Source organism: Phalacrocorax aristotelis, chromosome 2, assembly GCF_949628215.1.
Source record: "Phalacrocorax aristotelis chromosome 2, bGulAri2.1, whole genome shotgun sequence".
In the NCBI taxonomy this organism is placed as follows: Eukaryota; Metazoa; Chordata; class Aves; order Suliformes; family Phalacrocoracidae; genus Phalacrocorax; species Phalacrocorax aristotelis.
The window spans coordinates 14,149,614-14,161,722 of record NC_134277.1 but is presented as its reverse complement, the minus strand read 5'-3'; positions in this window follow the sequence as shown (position 1 = coordinate 14,161,722).

Genomic DNA, 12,109 nt, shown 5'->3' with positions numbered 1-12,109 from the left:
ATCAGATTGGAAGTGATAAGCCAAATTAACCAACAGACTACTCAAACATGGGTTATCTCTGAACAGAAAAAAACATATTATCTGTTGATCTGTAGATAATGTGTTTCACTGAGTTTGTTAAGCTCACAAGACTTCTTTCAGTTAAGTAATTTTCAATTAGAAAAGGTTTGAGATAAATCAGAGAATAGATGAGGTCTCCAGGAAAAAAAATACACGTTAGTGGCATTGTCAAAAGCAAAAAAAAAAAACAAACCTGAAGCATTGTGGAAAATAAATAATGAGGGTTTCAAGATCAATGTTTGTATAAATCACATACCACAGGTCTTAGTTCAGCAGTTCACAGTCATGATATTAGTAGGTAAGGTTGCATTTCTCCACAGAGAATCAACTGAAGTAATGGAGAATATATTATGCTGATGATAAGCACTCCTATGATAGTTTTCCATGATATAGTTAATTCACTTATTAGTAAAATTCTTGAAATGTTTCAATAAAAGTATGTTTAATGTGAAATATTATTTTGATTATTCACAAAGTATTTTTAAATTCTGGATTAATTCACTGGCGAATCAGTTAGAGTCAGCACCATTTAGAGAAAATATCCAGATGGGTGTTCATCATACTGTTTATTTCAAACAGGCAGACATCCTGGCATTTGAAGACTCCGATTCACCTATAATTCCGGTGAAAATCGTCTCCTTCACTACAACAGAAAAACTGTCCTTCCTGTGGGAGCTGTTCCACTCTTCATAAAATATTTGAATCTTAATTAAGCCACAGAGTAAATATCTCACTAGAATGCTTAGGACACTCACTGGAGAAGGGGAGCAAGGCTGTAAACATCCTCTGACTGCTGCAACAGGGGATTCAACCTGTGTAATCTTTCTTCTCAAGTGATATTAGAATTATCAGATCACAGGTCACTTCTTGGTGGAGGTCCCTCTCTCCCTTCTGTTGGAGCTTTCACACTTGAAATATTCTTTCCAGTGGAAAAAAAAGCATTTAACTGCATTGTTGGCATGTGCGTAGGCTTTTGTGTTGGAAAGAGAGACCCAGGGGGTGTCAACTGAATATTTAATTGCTCACACAAAACAAACAGCATCAAATGGAAATACTCAGGCCAATACTTTAGGCTGTCCTTGATTATCCTCTCTTTTCATAATTTGGACATTTCTTCTAAGAGTTTAAGGTTGTGTATGCATACACCTCTGTCAGGAGTAAGAACTGAGCATTAAACTATCCCTAAACAAGTTCCTTACCTAGAAAGCCTTTCATAGAAGGATTGCTGTCTCCCTTTATCGTTATTTCTCTGAATCAACCCTTTTGTTTTCTTTTGCCTTTCTTCATGTGTGCTTCAGTTGGTGTTTAAAGACATTTTTTTCTACTTCTTACAACATTGGTCTTCTAATAAAGTCTTGACATAGGTTTTCATTCTCAACACTTTACGTAAAGAAAGAGGCATATAAGAAGCCATGAAAAAAATGTTTCTATATATAGTTACAGATTTATGGGTATGATATAGGCAAGCATGCACACAGGCAAATGCATTCACTTATATATCTACTACAATTGATTTGTACCGCAGAAATAACAGTGTCATTACCATCAATAATAATAGACATGCTGCAATGATGAAAGATATATATGTCTCAGCAAGACTAATGTGCATAATAGACAAGGCAAAAAATAAATATCATAGTCCTTTTCTTCTAAGTGGAAATTATTCAGCAATTTTCATTAAAATTCAATTTTGCATTTTCATAATAATTTCTACTATTTTAACTCGTGCAGAAATGGTCCTTCTTCTGCTTTTTTTTATATAAAGGCATGTTAAGAAAGCCTTGCAGTCTTTCACAGTTTCCTCTGCCTCCTTTTTGTCTCCTGTTGGTTACAGCCTTAAGCTCTTGAAGGGAAAACAGATAGCATCTGCTCAAGGGTGTGAGATTACATGAAATCATAATCTTATGAAATAGAAAATGTACTTTACTTGCCAAACTTTCACAGTTTCCATCCAACCAGTTTTTTGTTGTTTTCTTTTTTTTAAATTCACAAGCTGTGTCACAACTCAAAAAATACATTCAGTGCATGAGTAAGTCTACATGCAAGTGTTGTAATAATAAAAAATTGTAAGGGGATATGCTACAAACAGATGCCCTTTTTATTTTGGGAAGCATCTAGATGCTGAGAGCTGAAGTAATTCCAGATTTCATTTCTGCTGGAAGTCCCTTCTGAAAGCCAGAAAGAAAAACTACCAAGAAATCCAATCCAGTTTTCAACAAGAACCAGAGATTCCAACTGTTCTGACTTTACACCAGTTTCATATGTGAATGACTCTCCATGAAATTTCATTACGTGGTGGGTGCTCCAAAAGGAATTTGTTATCTGTAAATCACCTCCGTTCCACAGAAGCAACTATTTTGTCGCTAAATGATGGGGCATCATTCAGTAGGCGAAAAGAAATTAATTATCGATTTCATGCAAATTATGTTACTTGCCTGCAAACTAAAATGTCACTTGTTTCTTGGTCCTTCAAACTATTATTATATAGACATACAACTACTGCATGATGTTATTTCTTAACCAGAAGGAGCTCAGTGTTTAGTTTCCTCCCATGGTATAAGCTAGTAATCTCTGTAGAACCTAAACAGAATAACTTTTATACATGATTGGTAATGCTGATCGCCTAACCTTTTCTTTCTTGATAATTATCAGGAGGAAATATCCAGTGGTCAGATTCCTTTATATAAAAAAATAAACCAACCCCTGCAGGATACTTCATGCTTCAGCTGTATGTAATCAAGGATCTGAGACAGGATTCTTCAGAGATCAACCATCCCATCCTGAAAAATCAACTAAATAAAGTGGGATCAGACTCTAGAAATATTGTGTTTTGGTTCTGGTTGAAAGAGTTCTCTCCAGCAACTCCACTGTCTCCATTTTCTTTTGGAGAACTGAGTTTAAGATATTTGCTAGAGGATGAGGTTGCAGCAAATTTGGTCCCCTTCAAAATATGATCTCTGTAATGGACTGAAAAGTGCCTTGTCACTGTGGTGGTGCAACAGCATGTGCTTGGTTTCTCCTGCTCTGAAAGCATCTGAGCTGAAGTAGCCTCCCAGTGCTGGCTGTGGGCAGGTCTCATTCCTGGGTTGGCAGCCCACCAAGCAGGGCATGATTTTGGGGACTGTTGGGAAGGTTCAGTGGGAGGCACCCATCTCACCCACCCTTTTCTTCTCCTACCTCCCACTGGAAAACATACAAAGCATGTAGAGAAATATTGTCCTACTACATAGGAAAAACCTAAGGGTATGGAACAGCGAAGCTCGGAGGGAAATGGATCCAGATGTACAAAATCTCTTCTTCCTGCACACCCTCATAGGAAGCAAAAGTCATAATCCTCTTGGTTTACAGAAAGCAAAGGATATACGACCACTCAGTCCCAGTAAAATTTTATGTGGTATAAGTTTACATGAGAGCACTGGTATGTCTCTGTCTAATGATGAATAGTCCCCCCAGCATCTCCCAGTCCTTCAGAGTGCTGCGCTGTGCTGCTTCCATAGCAACCAGCAGTGCTCAGGATGGGGTCACAGCGCTGCAGAGGCGCTTGATGCTCGGCAAGCTGGAGATACAGCGTTACAAGCTGACTTTCTCATTTCCAGCCTTATAACTGTGGCAAACTGGAAGAACATAAATCCTACCATAACAACCGTGGGTCTATTCAGTTGCCTGTAAATTGCTAAAGGTATAGGAGGGAGGAGGGGAAACCAAAACATTTATCGAGGAGTATTTGCTGTTGCTGTGAGCATGAGAGGCAGTTCTGCATTTGTATTTTGGAAAACCATGACCTTTCCCAGAGGGTTACTTAAATATTTGAAGCTACAGAGATCTCAGATATGCACTGATGTATATTCTTATCAGAACTTACTGTAGAAATTATGCTTATGCTGCACTCAGTAAAGCACATGTTTACAGTTCATTTCATTTTCCTACTGAAAATGTATAAGCATATCAGTTTCACCTTGAAAAACATTCATAATGGGAAAAAATAGCATAGTTTATTTAGAATATGTTTTTTGTGAGAAAATTTCAGCTTTATGGGAGGATATGAGCTTAAAAAAGGCACGTTGTCAGAAAAAGAATGGGAAGCAGAGATTTCATAAATCTTTTCAGATCTTTTGATTTTCAGACTCTTTCCCTTCTCCTATTTTCCACGTTTTCCACAGAATTTGGTATTCAAAAGATCTGGTTGCTTTTGTACGCTAAATGTACTTAAAAGTACTAGCTATCCTTAATAAGCCGTGAAGCATTATCTGTGCAACATGTACTTATCTTCTTATTTATTTGAGTAAAAATACAGTTTCAAGGGACAGCAGCTTTTGTGCAAGGCCATCTTATTACATTCCTTATCTAGTCCTCTTATTGTTCCTGGAAGTTTAACTCAGAGGTTTTAGTGATCCTATCAACAGCATCCTCCCCTTCCAAAGCTTTTGTTACATCACAGCTGAAGGCAGCAAACTGTTGGAAGCAGAAAAGTAAGGCTTTTGATACTGTCCCTCACAGCACCCTTCTGGACAAGTTGTCCAGCTGTGAGATGAGCAGGTACACGATGAGCTGGGTTTAGCCTCCATTCTTATTGCAGCTGTATCCAGGCCTGGCCATTTAAGCATAATTTACACAGCAGTTGAGACAGGCCAGAGCTGGGTCAGAGAAGGAAGCAAGAATATCTTATTTTTTCATATCATGATATTGCAGTCACAGAAACTAGTAAATGCAGAATGTCTTTGGAAAATGTAAAATTAGATATTTAGGCCTTAATTCCAGAAATATTTTAAGGTTCAAATAAGTTATAGTCTATCCTTATTTCTCAGCTAAGCACAGCACCCCATTAAATTTGCCTGTAAATACTGAATAAATTAAATTCAAAATGTGGGCTTTCTTAAAATCTGTGTGAAAGAGATTTGCTGTTGACTGACCTGCGATAACAGGCTTATTCAGCAGAGTAATCCAGATCTCATTTCAGCTAAGCATTTCAGCCTTAACTGAACTTTGAGGATGTGCATCAGTCATGTGGAAGACAGATGTACACATTCAATGGCTAAGATGAAATGAGTCAGTTGGCAGATATTGGGTTTTACCAAAACAGATTCTTGCTTTACTGCTGCAGGATCAGAATGTGAAATTTTGTTAGGTTACACATGAAAATTAAGATTTATTTAAAACAATACCAACATGCACTCTTCACTTTGGTATTGTCACTGCCTTGCACCCCTGAGACCCACCTTTCCCATCTTCTTCAACTGAAATTCTTAAAAAAATTTTCAAGCATGCAAAAAACTTTATGAGTAACTGCACACAGATGTCAGTGAGAAGAAAAAGCTGAAAGGTTGGAAACTATAAAGGTGAGAAAGAACAATTTCAATAGGCATTTTTATCTGGCAGAACCTGTACAGAATAAAGAAGGTAAGGACCAAATATGATAAAAAGCAATATCCTAACAAGGATGGATATATTTGGGAGCACTTGGGGATATGCATACATGTGCCTCTGTGTCTTTGCTCCCTTGAGGTCTGTGTGAAAAATCACAGAATCACAGAATCCGAGGTTGGAAGGGACCTCAGGGATCATCTAGTCCAACCTTTCTAGGAAGAGCACAGTCTAGACATGATGGCCCAGCACCCTGTCCAGACGACTCTTGAAGGTGTCCAATGTGGCTGAGTCAACCACTTCCCTGGGGAGATTATTCCAATGGGTGACTGTCCTCACTGTGAAAAATTTCCCTCTGGTGTCCAATCGGAATCTCCCCAAGAGCAACTTGTGTCCATTCCCCCTTGTCCTCTCCATGTCACTCCTTGTAAAAAGGGAGTCTCCATCTTCTTTGTAGCTACCCCTTAAGTACTGATACACGGTGATGAGATCCCCTCTGAGCCTCCTCTTCTCAAGGCTGAACAAACCCAGTTCTCCCAGCCTATCCTCATATGGCAGCTTCCCAATCCTTTGATCATCTTGGTGGCCCTCTCTGGACCCCTTCCAGCCTGTCCACATCCTTTGTATAGCAGGGACCAGAACTGTACACAGGACTCCAGGTGTGGCCTGACAAGCACTGAGTAGAGTGGGATAATGACTTCTTTCTCCCTGCTGGTGATGCCCTTTTTGATGCAACCCAGCATCCTGTTGGCCTTCTTGGCCGCAGCAGCTCATTGTTCGCTCATGTTGAGCTTTCTGTCCACCAGGACCCCCAGGTCCCTTTCCACAGAGCTGCTCTCCAGCCAGGTGGATCCCAGCCTGTGCTGCACTCCTGGATCATGTTTTCCCAGGTGCATGATCTTACACTTCTCCATGTTGAACTTCATAAAGTTCTTGCTGGCCCACTCCTCCAGCCTATCCAGATCTCCCTGCAGAGCAGCTCTCCCTGCTGGAGTGTCTACTTCCCCACTCAACTTGGTGTCATCAGCAAACTTCGTCAGGCTACACTTGATGCTGTTATCCAGATCACTTATAAAGATATTGAATAACATTGGGCCCAATATTGATCCCTGGGGGACTCCACTAGTGACAAGTTGCCAGTTTGAGAAAGAGCTATTTACCACCACCCTTTGGGTGCAACCTGTCAGCCAGTTCCCCACCCACAGCGCAGACCACTTGTCTAGGCCATAACACATCAATTTCTCCACAAGGAGACTATGGGGAACCGTATCAAAGGCCTTGGAGAAGTCCAGGTAAACAATGTCCACCAGCCTCCCCATGTCAACCAGGTAAGTCACTTTGTCATAGAAGGCCACCAGGTTTGTCAAGCACAATCTGCCTTTAGTGAAGCCATGTTGGCTTTTCCCAATCACATGCTTCATTTGACTTGTGATGGCCCTTAGGAGGATTCGTTCCATAACTTTCCCAGGGATTGAAGTAAGGCTGATGGGCCTATAGTTACCCGGATCCTCCCTTGAGCCCTTCTTATAGATAGGGGTAATGTTTGCCTTCCTCCAGTCCTCTGGGACATCCCTTGTTCTCCATGACTTCTCAAAGATTATGGAGAGTGGCCTTGCGATGATGTCAGCCAGCTCTCAACATCTCGGGTGGATGGCGTCAGGGCCCATTGATTTGTGGGGGTCAAGCTCCTGTAGTAATTCATATACTAACTCTTCCTCCACCGATGGTGGGTTGGTGTTTGGTTCAATCAGCAATTTTGTTCCCAAAGCCTCGGACCCTACAGTGCTGGTAAAACCGAGGTGAAGAAGGTGTTGAGGACCTCTGCCTTTTCTGCATCATTGGTGATTGATTTTCCTTTTCTGTTTAACAGTGGGCCTATGTTTTCCTTCTTTTTCTGCTTGTGGTTGACATGTCTGAAGAAACCTTTCTTGTTATCTTTTATGTCTACAGCCAATTTCAATTCAAATTGGGCTTTTGCTTTTCTGACTGCGTCTCTGCACTCTCGGGCTATGCCCTTGTAGTTCTCGGCAGATAATCCTCCACTTCTCCATTTCTGGTATGCTTCCCTTTTGGATTTGAGTAGACCCAGGAGGTCATGGTTGAGCCATGGGGGCCTCTTGCTCTGCTGACTTCCCTTTTCTTTGTAGGGGATAAATTGACTTTGTACTTCCAATAGAGAGTTCTTGAAGAATTCCCAGCACTCACTAGCTCCTTTATCTTCCATGGAAGCTTCCCATTGAATCCCTCCCAGTTGAGCCCTGAGTGCATGGAAGTTTGCTCTTCTAAAATCAAGAGTCCTTGTCTTAGAGCTGACCTTCAGCGTGCACACAGCAGGATCCTGAACTCCACAATATTGTGGTCAGCCAAGGCTATCACCAACCGAGATATTACAAAGCAGTCTTTCTCGGTTTGTGAATAGCAAGTCCAGCAGCGCCTCCTTCCTGGTTGGCACATCTAACATTTGTATCAGCAAAGAGTCCTCTATACATTCCAGGAACTTGGTGGATGACATGCGAGCTGCTGTATTGTTCTTCCAGCAGATGTCTGGGTAGTTGAAGTCACCCATCAGGACCAGGTTCTGTTGGCCAGAAGCTTGCTTTAGTGCCCCAAATATCGCGTCATTGGCTTCGTCACCATGGTTAGGAGGTCGATAGCAGATGCCCACTGTGAGGTCCTGCTTGGAGACAACCCCTTTGACTTTAACCCAGAGGCATTTGATAGAGCAGTCACAATCACCATAGTTGACTTCAATACATTCAAGGTGTTCCTTGATGTACAGTGCAACTCCTCCACCTCTTCTACCTTGCCTGACTTTACAAAAGAGCTTGTAACCATCCATTGCAATCCCCCAGTCGTTTGAGTTGTCCCACCATGTTTCAGTTACTCCTATGATGTCGTACCCCTCTGAGTGGGCACAGAGCTCCAGTTCCTCCTGTTTGTTACCTAAAAAGCCACAGACTGGTACAACAGTACCAGATACTTTGGGAAAAAGAGTAAGAAATCTACATCACATTCAGGAAAATTGGTAATTGTCTAGATCTTTTATATTAAAAAGTCAGGAAAGCTGTAAACCAGTGTAGTGCTTAGGAAATGGGGAAAAATGGGAAAAGAAGGGAAAGAAAGACTTAGAGATTCACAGTTTTGCATTTAATTTTTCTCTTGTTTACACTGATAAGAGCTACAAAGCATATTTCTATAGCCAGGCACGTACTCAGGAAACAAAATTTACATTGTGTTTGTGAATAAAATATAGAATATATTCTGAATATAGCTAATCTCTTCTAGTCTAAGAGCAGGAAGGGGCCCATTACTGTTCAATTAATAACAGTCACCACATAGTGTTTGTTTGTGATAATTGTTACTCTCTCAAACAGTGCCCAGGCACAGTTTCATGTCCAACAGATAGTTTGGAAGCACTTTGCTATTTTCAGGGAAGAGCATTTGACTAGATGGTAATAAGTCATGCACTTGTTCTTCAGGGCTAGGGAATGGTCTTGGTTACACTAGTTCACATCACATTTCTCTCTTTCTCTGGCTCTGACCAGAAGAAGTACTATCCTGAAATTAAGAAACATTTCCATGTGCTAGTTTTGTCAAGTTTTATATGTGCCTCTGGAAGCTTCAGTTCTGATAAGCCTTCTCTGTGCAGCTGGAAACTTTTTGCGCAGAAACTTCCTGATTTTTATCCTGAAGTCCTTCTCCTTCAAGGACAATATTCTGTTTTGATTTACTCTCTGACATAAATTTATACTGACCACTCCATCCTGCACTGATATTTTGCATGTTGGGTTTTTTTTTTCCTGTTAAAGCTACCTTAAAAATACCTCTAGAAATAAAGGAATTTAATGAACCTACAGGTTAATCAAAGTTTTTATTTATGTTTTCTAAAATATTTATTTGCCTAACACAATTTTAAAATAAATTTATGAGACACTGAACACTCTGTAGACTCAGTATACTCATTATTCTAGGCTTATTCCAGCAACTCTGGAATGAGCTCTGGAATGAGCTCAATTCTATAGGCTAGTAAACAACCCTGAGAAAATTAAGAAGATCTTCAGTTTCCTTTTGCATCAGAGAAAATTTGTGAAAATAGTTTAATGCACTACAAAATTAAATACCATCATGAATATGGTAATTATACTGTGGTCTGACAAGTTTTCCCTGTAGTTTAACAGTAGGCTGCATTAGCGTTCCACAGAACATTTACTCTTCTTACAAAAGGAATTTGGAAACCTTGCCGAATTTCAAAGTGCTTCCCCATCCTGAGCTGAGTTGGTCTGCAGGAGACATAAGTGTATACTGACCTAACTGCTAACTGCAATAATAACACCAATAAAACATCACTGAGCATGTAACACATTATGGGCAAATCTAAATTGCCATGTAAGGCAATTTAAATGTACAGAAAGTTATTTCCAAAAACACAGAAGAATGTAAGCTCTGCAAAGTATTGAAAATTCAATTTCATCAGGTGCAAATTTGCAAGCAATTCATAAACTTCAATGTTTTTTTGCAAAGCTTTTTCACAAGTGCATAAAAATTGTTCTCAATGTCAGTGGTAAATGACAGGTGAGGAATTTTGGCAGCAAATGTTTTAGGCATCCTCATGAAATGGATGAATATTTTTCTCCTTACATTAATTCACGTTACGACACATACACAGGAGAATAATAATAGGGTTCTTCCCTCATGCTTGTTATGTATAAAATATTGTACCACTTCATAACATTAAAAGGGTGAGTAAGGCCAGACATTGCTTAAAATGAAAAGGAAAACCTAAAGCTTGAAAGGTAGCATCTTCAGTGTGAAATGTAGTATTCATGAACGCTGTCAAATACCAACCTTGTCTCAAGTGCTGGTTCCTGCTAATTCTTACTGACAGCTGTTCTTATGCTAACCTTGAGACATTTGGTTTTAAATGTCAGACTGGTTGTATCTTACTTCTTCCCTAAACATTCACCAACAAGATGAGGAACATGTTCGCTAAAAAAACTAGAAAAGAAAAAAGAAATAATGTGCAAATGTGAAACGTGTGAAATGTTCTGTAAGGAGATTTCCTTTCAGAGAAAAATTATCCAAAGGAAATTATTTCTTTCTCTACTTCCTGAGATTGAAACATAGAGAGGGTTTCATGTATACAGTATCTACTACATGTGGAAGAATAGTAGCACGCTAATAAACCTGGTTTTACAGTTCTTGCACTGGTATACTCAAGTACAAGGGTGCTTGAGAGGTGATGTTGGCATGAAAAGACTGATCTCAAACCTTTCATTTTCTGTGGGTCTCTGAAAAACCTGATACCTCCCCCAACCCGCCATGTTCAGTGGCTACCTCAAAGTTAATCGACTGATCCAAAGCTTGTGAAAACTGGCAAACATCTTCCTCTTGAATTGGATAATCTTTGAATTTTGCACATCTGTGATGGAGTGTTGTGTTTCATTTTGTGAAATTTCTTATGCTCTGAAGATTTATTCATAAAGGCACTTGCAAAATTTGGCTTGGACCTAAATTTCCCCTTACAGTGAGAGAAATGAATACTCTTGCACATTAGGAAATTAATCATCCCTTTATGCTACTTTTTAACTCTTGACAGATCTGGTCCCTCCTCCCCCTTCACCTCCCCTTTCTTTCAAGTCCTTTAAATAGTTCTGTAAGACAGGAGAAGTAGTGGAAGGGAAGTAGTGGAACTCATTTGCTTCATATTGAGACTAGTTGCCTTCCCATGCAGTGTGTTTTCATAAGGCCCTCAAGGGTCATATCTCTTTATGGGACATGTTGGGGGGTATTCGTCAGCCAGTGTTATACAAGAGTTCAAACCAGATGATCTGAAATATCTGAATTAGAAGAGTATTTCTGTCTTTGCCTGCCTTGTCTATTTAAACTAATATTTTTGGCAGAGATTAACCTTTTTGTATGTATTTTCACAGCATTTGATGGAATGAAATACTGTATTAGGGACAACATGGTCATAATGGAGACAACTAAAATCACCAGTGGAATATTTTTTGACTTTATAGTCTGGCAGATCTTGGGACTAGTGTTACCTTGTGTCAGGCCTCCAAGGAAATTATACTTCATCACGGACTAGACTTAGTGTGTTTTTTTCTAAACAGATGAGGATAAAATAATCAGAATGTGCAATAAGGCACTGTTCAAAAGCATTGAACCAGATGATAGTTGACTTAGGTAGACCCAGAAAACAATGCTTCCTCCTGTTGAATTTGAGAGCTGGTAGCTGGCACTTATTTATTTTTCCCTTTCTGCTTCCCGTGTATCTCTGCCTAAGTGACTGTCTCTGACCATCTTCCCACTGCCTAGGATATAGTAGGGAAGTCTGGATTTCTGCCTGGCATCATACTGGCCATTGGATTCAGAAAATGCTAGACCTAAGCCAGCTGATGATGTTCTCTGGGCTGTCATCCTGGAGTCTGCTAACCTCTGCTTTCCCCTGAATGGTGATCAGAGCCCAAGTTTGGTCTGTCATCGTGCCTCTGGTACCTATGTTTTTTCTGAGCCATCTCTTACCTTTTCAGCACATTTTTGTCCCTTTTGATATGGAAAGAATAAAAACTCAACCACAAATTTCTTAGTACATATGGCAAAGCACACTGGATTTCTCAGCTATCATTGGTGTAATCCAAACCAGAAACATGCTACCATGACCTGAAGACCTTTTGCCACCACT